General features: G+C 41.4%; 2 protein-coding genes across 3 annotated transcripts in view; one reads left to right on the top strand and one right to left on the bottom strand.

Annotated features, from left to right (window-relative positions):
- LOC124430889 (autophagy-related protein 16-1) overlaps nucleotides 1-16,270 on the top strand; it is a 339,078-nt gene that overhangs the window by 161,643 nt on the left and 161,165 nt on the right. The window lies entirely within an intron of this gene.
- LOC124430882 overlaps nucleotides 1-16,270 on the bottom strand; it is a 57,919-nt gene that overhangs the window by 27,172 nt on the left and 14,477 nt on the right. The gene's annotated exons all lie outside the window — the stretch shown is intronic.

Genomic DNA, 16,270 nt, shown 5'->3' with positions numbered 1-16,270 from the left:
GTATTAACGTTAATTCGGGGTTTTGGTTGTTTGGCCCTCATCCCGAAACGCATCAGGTATATCCGACAATTAGCTTCGAAACTACACACCTTCGTAGAGAGTAAAAGCAACAAGAGTGTTTAATCGACAGGTTCCCGCGATAATCTCAATATCGTGCTTCGAAGAAATTCCTTTTGGTCGTTTCTTTCGATATTAACAAGAAAAAAAAAGAAAGAAAAGAGAGAGAGAGAGAGACAAAAAGTATGGATGGTGAGGTAAAATAAAGGAGGGAAGAGGGATCGAACGTTATAGGAGGTCCAAGAAAGCAATAAGAAGATCTCCGTTACGAGCAACTCGCTCGTATTTCAAACCCTCGACACCTTCTATCAGATAGAAGAATGATTTTTCACGATGTTCCCTTTACTTTTTTTGTTTCAGGTAAGTTGCCAGAAAATAAAGAAAAATCGATTTCTTTTTGGACAGTACGATCGGCTAGAGTAAACCTATGTATGTAAGTAACTATATATACTTGTTTTACGGTATTAAATTCGTAACAATCTAACCACAATAAGAATGAATCCATACATTCTATCTCTCATGAGAAAGACGCGAATACGTAGTACGTGTTCGTTTCCATCTAACCCCAACATAAGCTCGAAACGTCGAGCCATCTGTCGGCTTTACGAGACAAAGCCTCGGTATGACACTTGTTACGCAAATACGATGCTATTATTTTTCCCGTCGCGGATTCGTGTCCGTTAAAAACGAGTACTACTCTCGACCAACTCTATTTCTGTTTCTGCGAAATGAGAACGCGACCATAGTCGCGAGGGAAATATTTTTTAGTCGGGACCGACCCCGTTCCCCCTTCCCTTTCCCCTTTCCTCTTCTCTCCTTTCCTTTCCTCTCGTACCCCTCATCCAGTCGTTGCGTCACTCAGCTACCTTCAAAATTAAAATATGAGTTACGTTCGAGAAGGGACACGCACGTGAAAATAATCAAGTTCGTACGAGCTAGCGATAAAACGAAACGAAACGTGTTCCCGTTCGTTTCCAACATGTTGGACGAATAAAAATGATTACGATATTGCCGCAAGCCAACGTTATTTGGCGTTTGAAAAATGTGTTAGTGAGCTATAACACGGGAATGTAATGACTCTTGTTTAATCTTCGTTCTCGTATAAATTTCTATGTTACACCCTGAATGAAAATGAGAACTATTTTTAGATTGGGAAATGATACCTATTATCATAAACGATATTTTCTGATGGACAATCTATTTTGATACGTTGTCTTCTTATCAGATCTAACTATTTCGAATGAGAAAAGAATGACGTTAAGTCGAACGTCGATATAATTTATGAAATATGCCTTTTATATCTTAAAATCTTCGATCAGCGATATGAATCAGTTAAAAGCAATTGTAACACATTGTATGACAATGCGAATGACAAGCTCGGATCTCGAATTTCCAATTTCACGGTTACCTTCCTATCGAACGAAGCGTGACGCAGGCTCGGCCTATTTTATTCATACACATTTTTCTTACTCGGCACGCGAAACCAGTCGAGCTTCCACGAGATATCAATATAAAGTTAAATTCCGATCGCGTATCGACGAATAGAGATAGCTGATATTTCGATGTAACGTATAAATACCTTCTATCTATGTTTATTTACCAAATTTTCAATTGTACGTATGTAACTGATAAATACGATGGGTAGATACATACATATCTTTGTACGTTGATCGAAATGTCTACTTTAAATTCATTTCGAAATACACGTATCCTCGAAAGTTCAAAATACCGAGCGTGCCGACCACCACGGTATTACGTTTTTCAATGAGATTCGTTCGGGTGTGTCTATCCGTTTGTATATAGGCAACAACGAAAAGCCTTGAGAGAAAGATAGATAGAGTAAAAGAGAGAAAAAAAAGAGAGAGAAAGAGAAAGAGAGAGCGGGCGTCGACGGTAAAATGTGAATTAACTAGAGCCACGGAGCGACGAGCATAGAAATAGAAACTGGCGAAGGGAAGGAGCGAGAAAAAAGTAGAGAGAAGTGGATGGGAGCAGAACCGGTGAAAATCGCTGCTTTACGCGGATCATAAAAGTTACAAGAGGGCGGGAAACGCGGTGCTCGACTTCCCACTCCATCTCTTTCTTTCTTTCTCTCTCTCTCTCTCTCTCTCTCTCTCTTTCCCTCTCGAATAGTCATAGTGCGCGTAGGTCAGAGCAACGAAACGGCGAACAACGAGCTACAGGAACGGCGGCAGCGTTGGGAATAGTTTGCCAACTCGTTGAGGGAGACTCGAACTCGATAGTGGCTAGCTCGAGCGGGCCGAAGCTTCGAGTTGGTCGGTTGGCTTTGCCCGATAAGTTAGCTTCTCTTCGTTCTTTCCATCGCTTTCTCAATTCGCCTTCCTCTTCCTATTTCTCCTCTCTCATTCGACAAAACCGCACACTTGTTTTTGCACTTTTACATCAAACGTCGATCTCGAGGCAACCGGATATCTTTCTCTCTTTCTCAACCTCAACGATCGTTTCCTCGTCCTTTTCCTCTGCATCCGTGACTTCGAACCAGCCAAGGAAAACGAAAGGGAGCCTAGACTGGGCAGTGATTCCTGACGAGAGAGTAAGAGAGAGAGAGAGAGAGAGAGAGAGAGAGAGAGAGAGAGAGAGAAAGGGAGAGAGAGGAACTGAGCATCGAACCCGGTAGTGATGTGGCAATCACAGGATTGTTACATATACCACCGTCGTTCCAACAGCATCAGGCCTCGGCATTAGTTCTCTATCCGTATTTCCTACTCTCTTCTTTCCTCTCTCTCTCTCTCTCTCTCTCTCTCTCTCTCTCTCTCTCTTTCTTTCTCTATCCTCTACCTTTCTATCTTCGAGTTAGCTTAGCCATGTCCGCTTGTTATTCTACTCCTAGCAGAATACATCGGCCCACGTTGTGGTGTCACCGATTTCGGACGTACACGTATCTCGGTATGTGTACGAATCTCGGTCACCGATTTTTCAAAGAATCCCTCTCTCTCTCTCTCTTTCTCTCTCTCTTTCATCCTATTCTCCACGAATTCGTCTCTTTCGCAAAATGAATCTCTCTTCTCCATTGGTAGGAAAACGACCCAAACGATATAGGATTAGGAAACTGATCCCCGAGCTTCTCTCTAGATCGAAAAGACGTTTTCCTGTGACCACGTTGCACAATGTTCTCTCCGAACTATTTCAGAACTGTTTGGGAATTCTGTGGTTTTTACTCTATTCAAAGATTATCAAATACCAACTGTTCTTCAAGTATCATTCGCAGGTTATTGTCACAATTGATAACAAGTCAACACCGTAAGTACTTAGACGATTACTTTATTATAATCCACTTTCAGTCTCTTGTTCCTTATCTCTTTACGGTAATCCTCTTTGACACGTCCTTCTAAGAGATTCCTTCCACGCGACTTCTCGGGGGGACATTTTTCATCCAGTCCTTCTCCTCTTGCCTGGTAGAACATCGATAAAGCTTTTCGAATCCGGTCGCTACGGAAAAGGATATGCCGATACCGGACGGCGCTCGTCTCTTTATTAGGCATGCATTCTCGTACTCAAGACTGCATTGGGCTCGAGGAAAAGAGAATCGCTGGAATAGAACTCATGACTTTCAGCTCGCAATGGCGGCGGCGTTGGCGGCGGCGGTGTTATTAACGTCCGAGCGCGTAGAGGCGAGTCCGATCACACATCGCCTTCGTGATAAATCGCTTCGGTGGCTTCTTCTGGCCTCCTTCGCTATTCGCCATTATGTCTTGTATGTTTCATTACAAATTTCCTTTAGTGTCGTTACCCACTCTCTTCTCTTCTATACGTACGGAAGAGATGGAGATAGAGATAGAAACAGAGAAAGAAAGAAAGAAAGAAAGAGAGAGAGAGAGAGAGAGAGAAAGGGAGAAAGGGATACGATCGTCTATATACGCATAAAATGTGCTAGGACGCAACTCGAAAGGATAAAAGGAAGAACGACGATCCTCGGTGCAAGCGGTGAAAGAAGAGAAAAAAGAAGAATAAGAAGAGAAAGGAGAGAAGAAGGAAGGAAATGTATTTATCGTGGAGGGACGACGTCCCAAGCGGCCGAGTTAAAAGCAAGCGGCTCTCTGCCTGGGATCCACGGGATATTAATTCTTGTTACTCATACTCGTATCGATGAAGAAGAAAAGAAAGAAGAAAAGAAAAAGACGATGACGACAACAACAACGACGACGACGAAGACGACGATTCGATGGTTGGAGGAAACTCTTACGATTCTTCGATTGCTAGAATAAAAGGGTGGCGATAGGCCGGGCTAGTTGGCTACGATGCTAGCTCAAGAAATACCGTGGATGCTTTTAACGTGGTAAACAATGAACCCTGTCACTTCGAATCGAAGAAAACGGCAGTTCAGGGAGTGTTTCCTTTTGTTCAGTATTAACGTTTTCCTTTATCCTTTCTCTTTTTCTTCTTCGCTATCTCAAGTGGTGTATTCATCCTACTCTATCTTCTCTCTCTCTCTCTCTCTCTCTCTCTCTCTCTTTCCTTCTCTTAGTTTTTTTTTGTTTTACTCCTCCCAGATCGTTCGGTGCGATTGAACGACGGCTCCTCTTCTCTGCGCGATCAGCGATGAGCAACAACGACGTTACCTTCTTGCGTACACGTGCATGTCGTGAATCGTAAGAAAGGGAGGAAAAAAGAGTCAGGTAGAAAGGGAGAAAAGATAGAATTACTTTCCGTTCGATTAGAAAGAGGATAGCGATGGTTAGCCTTAGTCGTACGACGATTCTTGGCGTATTTACGACATAGCATCCCTCGCAGATCGTTTCTCCGTGTTCGTTTGGGACGTTCGCGTTTGCAACCCATCGCTAATCAGCCGATAGGTCGGTTGACTGAACGTTATCACTTCGTATAGTCTGTATCCTGCTGTTACTCTTACTGTTGTTGCTATTAACGTCGATGTTGTTGCTACACCAGCTGCCGGTGCACCTTCTTGTCTCTTTGTAACTAAGTGCGGCTACTAGATATTCTCTTTAGAAGAAGAGGGGCAGAGAGAATAAGAGAGTAAGAGAGAGAGAGAGAGAGAGAGAGAGAGAGAGAGAGAGAGAGAGAGTGATATGGATGTTCGTATGCGCATATTTATCGTTCGTTAACCGCTATGATGATACACGGTTGCATTAGGGTCCTCCTTCTCTTAGCCATAGTACGTCTATACCTCTTCGACGTAACGTGCATTATCATCGGATTGGTAGCTGGCTAGTAAACGAGGTATGTAGGCTATCGAGCGATGCTCGAGGGAAACGCTATAGGATCTGGACGAATAGAGATGAAGGACGCAAGGAACCTAGACACGATGAACAAGAGAATTCTGTCTTCTCTCTCTCTCCCTCTCTCTCTCTCTCTCTTCCTAGGTAAATTCAGCCGTTTACGTACACCCCTTGGGCTTGTCATGTGGTGGCTATCGGCCGACCGCGATCGAGAGACCGCCTGTATCCCCCAGACGCCACCTTGTTCTAGGAGGCTATGTCCGATCAGACAGGCATGTGCTCGCCGCTTACTACCACGTCTGATATCCATTCCGTCTGTCTCTTTCTCTCTCTCTCTCTCTCTCTCTCTCTCTCTCTCTCTCTCTCTCTCTCTCTCTCTCTCTCTCTCTCTCTCTCTTACTCTTTCCCTCTATCCTTCGAACACTTCCCTCTACTAATAGTTTATTTCGAACTACGTGGATAACTGTCCAACCAAGATATGTACACAAAGAACACGCTGAGAGTTCTATTTTCGAAGATTCTTTGATATCAGAGAATGTTTCACGGAAAGAACGGTGAGCATGATTCGAATCGAAAAGATCGATCAGTCTTTCATCGAAGCAATAATGTCAACTCATTTACTATCGAAGATGCTCTCGCTTGGTAATCTATCTATCTTTCTGTCTCTCTTTCTCTCTCTCTCTCTCTCTCTCTCTCTCTCTCTCTCTCTTTTGATTGACGCGTTCAGACTCCATACGGTTCCGTTCGTAAAGCCGGATTATTGTTAGCATCTATCTATAGCATTGCTCTATCGCTATTCGCACTCCGAGCACGCATCTACACGTAATCCCTCTATGTTTGAGAATTCTCCCTTGCGTTTATATAAGTCAGGAATTTCCGTTGACATATCTCTTGTCCAGTGTTTATGTTTTGATATCGATCTCCAAGTGAGACAGTTGTCAATTTATAAATAAAAGTATTTTCTGATTCTGATTACCATTATTTATTATTCATTCATTCATTTATTCATTCATTCATTCATTGATTTATTTTATTTACATTATTTATTTCTTGTTTCTTCTTTCTCTTTTTCTTTCTTTTCTTTTTTCTTTTTTTTTCTTTTTTTTTCTTTTTTTTTTCTTTTTTTTGTTTTTGTTTCGCAAAATAATTTTCTTCACACAAAATTGTACGAACTATTTTTGACAATTACAATAGTTGGAAACATCTACGATGATGTCACGTAGAAATTGCTGATAACGCGAGAACATAGGAAGGATGCGCGGAAGTGTTTACGCGAGGGCATCTAATGACCACGTTCCTACGTATATTCCCTTTCCCGCTGGCTTTATCTCGAGTTCGAATATTCCTTCGTTCGTAGAGTCGTTTCGAGCGAGCTAATTGCCACGCGCGAGCCGTTATTCGTTCGTTGGATTATGCGAGAGCGGGCAGTGCCGTTAATTTCGTGCTTGGCTCCGGTCTTAACCGCTTTACTCGTAGAGCTAGAAAGAGAAGAAAAGAGAAGAGGAGAGAGAGAGAGAGAGAGAGAGAGAGAGAAAGTAAAAGAAAAAACAAGAGTCAAGATCGTTTAAGTCAATGTAGGCACTTCGTATTTTGCGAGACTATCAAAAAATCTTGAATGTCCGAATGAAAATTATCGAGCTACCGATCTTTCGACAAAATGCCAAACGCGTCAATGTCTTCCTTAACATTAGAGCTTCTCTTACGGCCTTGACCTATGAAACTGGTGATTTCGTCATTTATAACTCGAAAGGAAGGATGATTGATCATCATGGTAATGATCGACGAGCTTCGTACACGTAAACGTTGTTTCTTACAATTAGTGCCTGTCTAAAGGATAGACGAAAGTGGAGAAGAAGAATATCCTATCGTAGAAGCTATCTAATTACTTTGCGCCTAAGGGAATATCTTTCTATTTAACATCTTTGTCTCAAACAATTTGCTCTCCTGTATAAATTATTTCAATGTTAACAATTCCTGGATTTCGAATGGAACCTACCGCGATGAATTTGAAGCTCATGGTAGCTTTCGAGCTTATGCATGTATGTAGATACATTTGAGCTTGCCGTTAGATTGAACGGTGCTAGAATTGAATCGATAATACGCACGCTCAAGTGGATGAGAGAGAAATAGAGATAGAGATAGATAGATAGATAGATAGATAAATAGATAGATAGATAGATAGATAGATAGAGAGATAGAGAGAGAGAAAAGGGAGCGAATAAATCATAGAAATCAGTCACGTACTTCTATCGGTCTTCTGAATCACCGTTAAGCCCTTGATCGCGATTTACCCTCTTTACCTCTCTCCTCTATCCCTCCCGATTTTCCACGAGACGCAATATTACTGGATCGCAACGTACCGACGATTACCACCTAACCATGAGAGAGAAGCTTTCGTTGCGTGCCCATTCGTTGTCCCTTGCTTCTCAACGTTCAGCTTTGGCTGTAGGCAGAAATGCGATATGAACTGATCGCTAACAAGAGGAGATACGTAGGATGATCGAGGGAACGATCCCTTGTACCAATTGGTCGGCACGGCCTCTGGCAATTTTCATGTTGGCACAATAAACGCTAACAATAAGAGGAAGATCGTTTTTCTTCTTTATATGTTTTACAGAGATTTATGAGTTTACGTAGTAACAAATAAAAAAGAATTAATCCTTTTATATTATTCGAACAAATGCCTAAAAAAGAGATTGATTTAATTATATAGATTAATAATTCTCGTTGCTTTTCATAAATTAAAAATATCCGTTAAACACGTACAAAAGAAACGATCGTAAGCTTTGGAAAACAGGAGATATTCCTTTGAAATTATTGTTACTCGTTAAAACGAAATATCGTATAAACGATAACGAATATATATGATATGTATATAACGAACGTGTATTCTTACTACATTGTATTCTTACTACATTGTATTTTTACTACAATGTATATTTTTACTACAGAAAGGATTAAACCTTTCTATGAAAAAAAACCACGCCAAGTGTTTGTTAACGAATCATATCTCGGTATATCCATATTAATTTTTTCATAATACTCAATCTCATCTTTATATTCTCCGTCTATAGAGTTTTCTTATAAGTCTACTGAAAAGAGTTAAAGAAAAAAAAAACGAAAAAAAAAGAAAAAAAAAAAAGAAAAAGAAAAGTGAAAGAAAAGAAAAAAGGAAACGATGATCATTTAACACTGGACGACATTGTGTCACTATAATTATCCGTAGAGCTAAGTAGAACGTTCGGAAGTTACGATTTCGTGGAAATCGATGTGCTTTCATGTAAGTGTTGGCGTTGGTAATGGTGGTCGGCTAATGACCAAAGTCTTCGTTTATGGTTAATTCGCGTTACCACCACCGCAAAGTTATTAAGTCCGACGTGTATCGATGGCGCTTATCAACGACGAGGCCGTTCATCATGCGTTGCGCAAACTTTTCTCCTAACTCTCTCGCGGACACTAATACGATCACAGCTTTTCTCGTTTCTGAACTTTATCTTTGCGACCTTTCCAACCCCCGTCTTCTCCCCCTCTCTCTATCTCTCTCTCTCTTTATCTATCTGTCTATCTCACTCTCTCTCTCTCTCTCTCTTTCTCTTTAGTTTCACGACCCTATTCGAATTTTTGGCGTTCTGTCATTAGATCTCACCGATCTCACTATTTTACGCTTCTGCGCAACGCAACTTGGCTACGTAACGTTACATTAATGTATATAACGTTACTCGCTCATAATGGTAGTAGTATATGAAAGTTATAGCCGGGATTAAAGAAGTTTACTGAATGATTGATCACTTTATACTCAACGACATTAATACCTTTTCATGGGGAACCACTACTCGGTCAACCACACAAGGCCTATTCGTTGCTCTTATTACTACTTCTTCCGTTATAATTCTTATTCGGCACGTCCTTTGTCCTTTCGAACGAACTTCCCTCTTCGTTAATTCTCTATCAAGATTCTTCGCTTTCTTTCTCCCCGTTAAAACGGAGAGATCTTTATTTACGGCGCGACGTCTTTTTCATCTTCTCCCGTTCTTTTTTTTTCTTTTTTTTTTTTTGCAATTTTTCTCTCCTATTCATATTCGATCCTCGAATGAAGTTTTAAAAAGAAAAGAAAAAAAGAAAAAAAGCGTCTCGTCTTGCCGTTAACGAAGTCCTTTGGAAAAAAAAAGTCGAACGGTTTTATTCTTTCTTTTTATCAGCAAGCCTCACCTGTGTCCCTTTTTCTCCTTTGTCCTTTCTTTCGAAAAGTTCGTTACGTTGCCGCTGTTAAAATACCGCCGAGAGAATCGATCGGTTTTTCATACACATGCCTATCCCGTCGAGCAATTCTCTCCTCTCATTACGTTCTCCAGACAGCTCGTTTGCTTTGTAATCGTTCGTCCCTCTCCTCTTTTAACCTTTCCCCGTTCTCTGTACGGAGATCGTACAATTAACGTGTCGAGTTTCGCCCCTTTAAGAAGATTCGAATTTTACGTCAGAAGACTCGTTCGATACTTTATATATATATATATATATTTTGTTTTTTTTTTCTTTTTACTAGCTCGTCATACTCTGCGTCTTAGGAAATCGCGCGTGGAACGATCGACGCAGCCCACTTGCCAGAGATAATTACTCGGTACGAGACCACCGTGATATTTCTGGGCGTTTCCATCCTCCTTCGATCCATTCTTTAATTCGAAACGCCTCTGCTGTAAAAGTACTACCGATACTTTCCGATGTTGCAACGCACGAGCCTGACGGATCGGAAGTTTCTATCAGTAACGTGAACCTATCGATCGGTTTCACGGTCCTCTTTTCAATCGATCAACCAGATCGATCGCTCTTTTCTTCGTCTGCGATAAATCGTCCTCGCGATAAAGAAAAAGCAAAGGCAAAGGCACGAAATGGAATCTTAGAGAGATTTGCCATGAAATCGTTCGAAATGTTTCCACGCTCGAATAAATAAAATTTTTATTATCGAACAATTGTGTACGCGATCTTTATGTCTCTAAAAAAAAATGTTCGAAAATTATACGAGGAAACACGTGGGTGGGCTCGTGCGCTGATAGATTGTTCGTCATTCGTTGCGCTACATTACGAACGACTGGTCGTGATACAAACGCCGACATTGGATGCAACACGCATGGAAATTACAGACCATAATACGTGAAGTGGTCTCACGACGAGCGTGCTTCACGACTCTATGACCCGTATGCAGTTCTACCCGTTTTCGAATAAATAGGATTATACCGGTTGATACGAGAATGAAGGGAGAGGGATGGGAGTGTGGATGATGCTGGTGTTACCGATAAAATGCTACCTCTCGTTCGTTGAAAGTCATTCCCATCGAATTATTGAGATCGTTAAGACTACTTTTATTGGATCCCGCAGTTCATCCTCATCCTCCTTTCTTTCCGTTCCAATGGCCATTCGAATATTTATATCGTTTCCATAATAAATAATTACAGAATTAAGCATTGAGCCGCTACGACAGTAATCGTGTTGTCGTATTCTGAGTTAAACGTTATAAAACTTTTCCGTGTATCACACTCTCTTTTTCTTTTTTTTTTTTTTTTTTTTTTTTTTTTATTCATTCTTTCTCAAGTTCTTCCATTGTACTTGTATCGTCTATGATAGCGAAACTAACCCATCGGGGATTTCTTGAGGACGAGCTTCTCAACACCGAAATCATCGGCACCCTCGAGTAGTTTCGCTCCATAGTAATATACTCTATATCTAGTGGATAGAGAGCAGGAAGAGGGCGGAGGTCCTCGGCCAACTTGGCAGTCGTTCAAGAACGCGCTAGAGCGAACGAAAAGCGAGAAGTGAGAGAGTACGACGACATCGTGTACGAACGCGCTCGAGTTACTTCCCCCGTACAATGAATTTTGCACTTATAATTGGATGTGTCGCACTTACGGGCAACGATCCTAATGGTAAGTGTAAGTGGAGAGAGAGTTGAAAGATGTGTAACCCATTTGTTTCTCTCATAGAGAAAGAGAGAGAGAGAGAGAGAGAGAGAGAGAGAGAGAGAGAGAGAGAGAGAGAGAGAGAGAGAGAAGAGCACGACGTACAAACGCTGTTTTACTCCGAGTTGAGAGGAAGACTAATACTAAAAGCGACCGTCATTATTTATTAGTCTGAAAGGAAGCTTCACCCGTTCGAAATAAACTCTTATCGTTTTCCGACCTTCTCCTGTATGATTGTATTATATATTCGTCAAAACGGTGACCCTTTTTAACATGACGACGTAACGATGCAACGTTCGGATTCGAGATAAATGCGATAGGTGGTATAAATTTTTGAGAGCATCGCGGCATGTAACTCTTGTCGGTGACGTTGCGAGCACGATAAACTCGTTCGTAAAGCGACGTAGCATGAATTTTCGAGTACTCCCTGGCTTCTGACAAAAAAGTTGTTTCGTCAAGAGCATTGCGATTCGTTTATACTCATATATGTGTGTGCATGTCCGCTGTGTATGCTTGTGTGTGTATATCTCTATCTTTTTGATTGCATCATATAAAGTTTGCCAGATACGTATGTACGTACAAGTGGAATGGGTCCAGTTATAGGCTGCACCTTCGGAATCATTTTTTTGCGAAGATTTTCGTCTTACAACGAGACGTAGATATACGAAGGTAAAGCAAAACTCGAATAAAGGCCCGTGGTACTTTGCTTCCTTCAACGTCTAGCACTCTTCACATCGTTCCGTCTGAAAATGTTGATTTTTTTTTTTTCTTGACTGCAAGTTCGCCAACATCGCAGCTTCGTATGTCACTTTTCCCTAGTCATGGTACGTAAGTGCTTGTTCGGAGGCTTCGACTTTTGCGCTTGCCAAGCGACTTTCATTGCTGCCGCAATGTGTTCCAAGGAACTCGATTGCAACGAGTACAAAAGAAGTATCGGAGTTGGGACCGTATTAATGGTCCTTCGTGGTATTCGCGTTTCGAGGATGCATCCTTATGTATGTATACGAGAATGAGAGAGACAGAGGATAGGAAAATTAAAATGTCAAGAGAAGGATGAATGAGAGCTGAAGGATTTGGTATGTCTCGATGAATCCGACGACACAAAGAATTACGTTGAGTTGCTTTCGAACTTCTAAGGTGATGTGCATTTCCCCCCTCCCCCCCGCTCCCACCACTCTCTTACCGATATAGAGAATTTTAGGCCGAACGGCTTAATATATATATGTATATGTGTGTGTGTGTGTGTGTGTGTGTGTCTGTACCATCCTGCTATTGATTTTCAAGGTTTCCCTTAGGAATATCTTAAACCGTGACTCAAAACAGAAGGTTCATTAGCATTTTACAATGCGATGAAACGATCGAACTGATTTTAATATTCCATCGCTTCCAATTCTTTCAACTTCTTTTCTCGTTCCATCCTCCTGGCACTTTCTCAAAACTCATTGAACTTCTCGACTTCATTTCTCTGCTCTTCAATTTTTACCTTGTCTCCCTCTTATCTCTTCCTTTTTCTTTTTTCTTTCTTCCCTTTTCCCTTCATTTTTTTTCCTTTTTCTTTTTTTTCTCTTTTACGTCGATCGATTTTTTTTTTCAGCATCCCCGGTGCGTTTATACGCTCTTTACGACGGTGTTTCAACCCACAGATTCTCTCCTTTGATCTCTCGCATAGTTACGGAATGGTGTATACAACGAACACGTGCACGTGGATTACGAATACGTAGACAAGTCTAAGTCCTCTGTGTGTTTCTAAGGACGCACAAGTTTCTCCTCTCTTTCTCTCGTCCTCTGTGAAAGTATGTTCGTGAACGTATACCTCTACAGGCGGTAGGAGGAGCGCAAACGGTGCTCTCTTCGTACTGTAGACAACCCTCTCATTAGAGCAGAAACCTCATTATACCGGGTGCGCGCCGCGGGACCTTGCGACGATTACATTACATTATTGTAATTGATTGCAGCACATGTAACCTCCACGTGATTCTTAAACAATAAACTCATTACCCGTTAACAAGGAAGCCCGATAGGAGGCGCGCGTCGCCGATAATAATGTATCTCTCTCTGTTTCATTCCGAGCTCGTGGCATAGGTGGAAAAGGTGGAGGAGTATAGAATAGAAGGCAAGAGTTCGAGGGCTCGGCTCGTACGAACCATAGACGAGAGAAGAGTATTCGCCATTTGATCGATCGCTTCGATCGGACGATCGTAAGCGCGTTTGTTCTTCCTTCTCGCACCTTTCTCTCTCTCTCTCTCTCTCTCTCTCTTTTTTCTTTCTCTTATCCCCTTATTCTTCTTCTTCTTCTTCTTCTTCTTCTCCTTCCGTATAACTCTACGTTCGTCGACCCGATGTGATGGGCGACCTCCTTCACACACCAAGTCTTCGTATTCGCCTCTAATAAATGGATGAGTTCGAAGATAAATCCTATTGAATTTGAACTCTTTGGTCTCTCTCTCTCTCTTTCTCTATTTATTTATTTTAATTCTACAAGGACTGTGATCAACGAAAGATCGAAAGAAAATAGGACACCGTAGAGTTATTTGCTATGTTTTAAAGTGAAATCAGCATAATTGCAGTCCTCGTTGAATTTAAAAGATCATACGACGGTTTTCTGAAAATATCACGATGAGCAGGAAATTTCTAATAGTAGATTTCAAAAAATCATTCCCATGAAATATCTTAATACGGTCCTGCGTGTCTTCCCTTCACAAATTCTCTTTGTTCGGTCGACAGAACGCGAACGGAGATGCACGCGCTCATATGTATTATTTTTACGTAATACCATCGTGTCAACGACTTCCATGTTGATTATTCCCAACTAGAACACGGAAGATCTTCTCGGGTCGTATGCGAAAAGTCTGCGTTAAATCAACGAGCGTCTTCCTCCTTTTTTCTCTCTCGTTGTTTAAAGAGAGCCTCATTCCGTTTCTCACTGGGTTCTCTCATCTCTCTTTTTTTTTTTTTTTTTTTTTTTTTTTTTTTTTTTTAATTTTTTTCCTCTCGTATAATGAACTAACTTGTCCACAACAACTTGATTAAAATTTCTTCCTTTTAAAATCGAATAGAACGAGAGAATCGCTTAAAAGGAGATAGTTAGTTCTCGCTTTTTCTCGATCATGTAACTTTCGTCCATGTCGCAATCGAGCCTTATAAATATGGTAGTTCTTAGACGGTTCTGCGTGGGCAAGGAACTCTCGACCCTTTCCAGCCTAGGGTCAGAGTCAACGTACAGCAGCGAGATTCGTTGCCATAGACCTAACGCTTTGGAAGGCTTTCAAGGTGTGCACGTGCACCCGACAGAGAAAGAGAGAGCTTGACGCGTCGGCGTGATACCACGCAAACACGAACTCCATCGAAATCGGAAGACGCGATGCTTCTTGGCGTCCTCTTCCGCGTGCTTGCGCAATGAAAAGAGCATCGAATGCATCTCCTTCTTCTTTTTCTTCTTCGTCTTCGTCTTCTCCTTCCTACTTCTCCTTCTCTTTCTCTTCGTGCCGCTAATGGCTTTGCAGAGAATAAATTACGTGTCGTCGTACCGCATCAAACGTATCTTCGACGCATGGACTTATCCTCGCGGCTTCGGAATTTGTTTGACACGATTTCCCAATCGAGAGGATGATTCGAGCTACCACTTTACCATTAGCCCGTCTCTCTTCCGACAAATGAAATTATTCGAGAGAGGTAGCCTCGTGAGACGTCTGTAACGATCGATCGACGACAAAAAAAAAAAAAAAAAGAAAAAAAATCAAAAGACTCGACGACGAAAAAAAATCAAAAGACTCGACGACGGGACGAAATAAGATAGAGAAAATGATCAAGTGGCGAGACTCCGTGATAAAGAATGATTCTATATCTTCCAACCGGTAAATGGAACACGTGTTCGAAATACTTCATGCGCGACAATGAACGACCGAGATGAAAGAGAGAATGAAAAAAGAAATAAAAAATTCTCTTTCTTTCTCTCTCTCTCTCTCTCTCTCTCTCTCTCTCTCTCTCTTTCTCTCCTTCTTTGTATCGTCGGTGTGTATTTAGCTTTGAAGAAGCGCGAATGACGAAAAAAACTAAAATGTCGAGACCGGGCGATATTCTTTCGTATCACGTGTCAAAGGAAAAAAAAAAGAAACAAAGAAATAAAATAAAAAAGAAGAAAAAAAAGAAGAACAGGAAACACAATGATGTGTACCAAACGAATGAAACTTTTAAAATTTTGCACTCAAGTAAGTCGTCCTTCTCGGAAAATCGCGTCGTTCACGAAACATGTAATACGTCACTCTTTCCCACGCTCCTTAGACGCATAGATTTTCGAATGTATTTTCATACGAATGGAAAATGATCCATCATTTACGTAACGTTCCTTCGTTGAGGCGTTATATCGACCTTTCCTTTTCTCGTTTTCCTTCACCTTTCATCGCGTACATCATCGTAAATGTTTTTCGCACTGCTATTGAAAAGGAAAAAGACGAAGAGGGAATAAATATAGACGAGATGGACCGAGCATGCGAGCCGCTTACAGTCGGTACGGTTTATGAAAGAGAGCAATTAAATCGGTAGATGCAATCGACGTCGTAAAGTACGACGCACCGTTCGCATAGTCTTAAAACCTTTTACCCCTCTTACAGGCGCACGTTGCCCTTCATCCTACTATGAAAGCATACTACGCCTTACGTAATTACACTCGTACTGCCGTTGAGATGTAATCGCATAAACGGCGGAGTGAGCGAGCTAGCGCCCTTTTCTGTCTTTATCCATCAAGAGCGTACGCCTGCTGACTCGTTCCGAGACTAATAAGAGAATCCTGATAGACGTTATTGCGTCTGGTTATGCGCTGTTAAATGCTACTTCAAATAAACTTTGCTAGGTGATCTACCGAAGTATATCTTTAAAACATGAGTTTCTCGGACGAGTTTACAAATGGACGATGTAAAATTTCACTTTTCATTTTATTAAATAAGAAAGGAATGTATTTTATTAAGTAAAAAAGGAATTGGATTCGTCCCGCGAGAATCCTCTCGTTCTTTTCCTATCGCGTAAAACGTCGATAAGGTGGACAGTATCGTTATGGTCTTTGCCAAAGTA

Source organism: Vespa crabro, chromosome 1 (assembly GCF_910589235.1).
Source record: "Vespa crabro chromosome 1, iyVesCrab1.2, whole genome shotgun sequence".
Lineage (NCBI taxonomy): Eukaryota > Metazoa > Arthropoda > Insecta > Hymenoptera > Vespidae > Vespa > Vespa crabro.
This window is presented reverse-complemented; position numbering and strand designations above follow the sequence as displayed.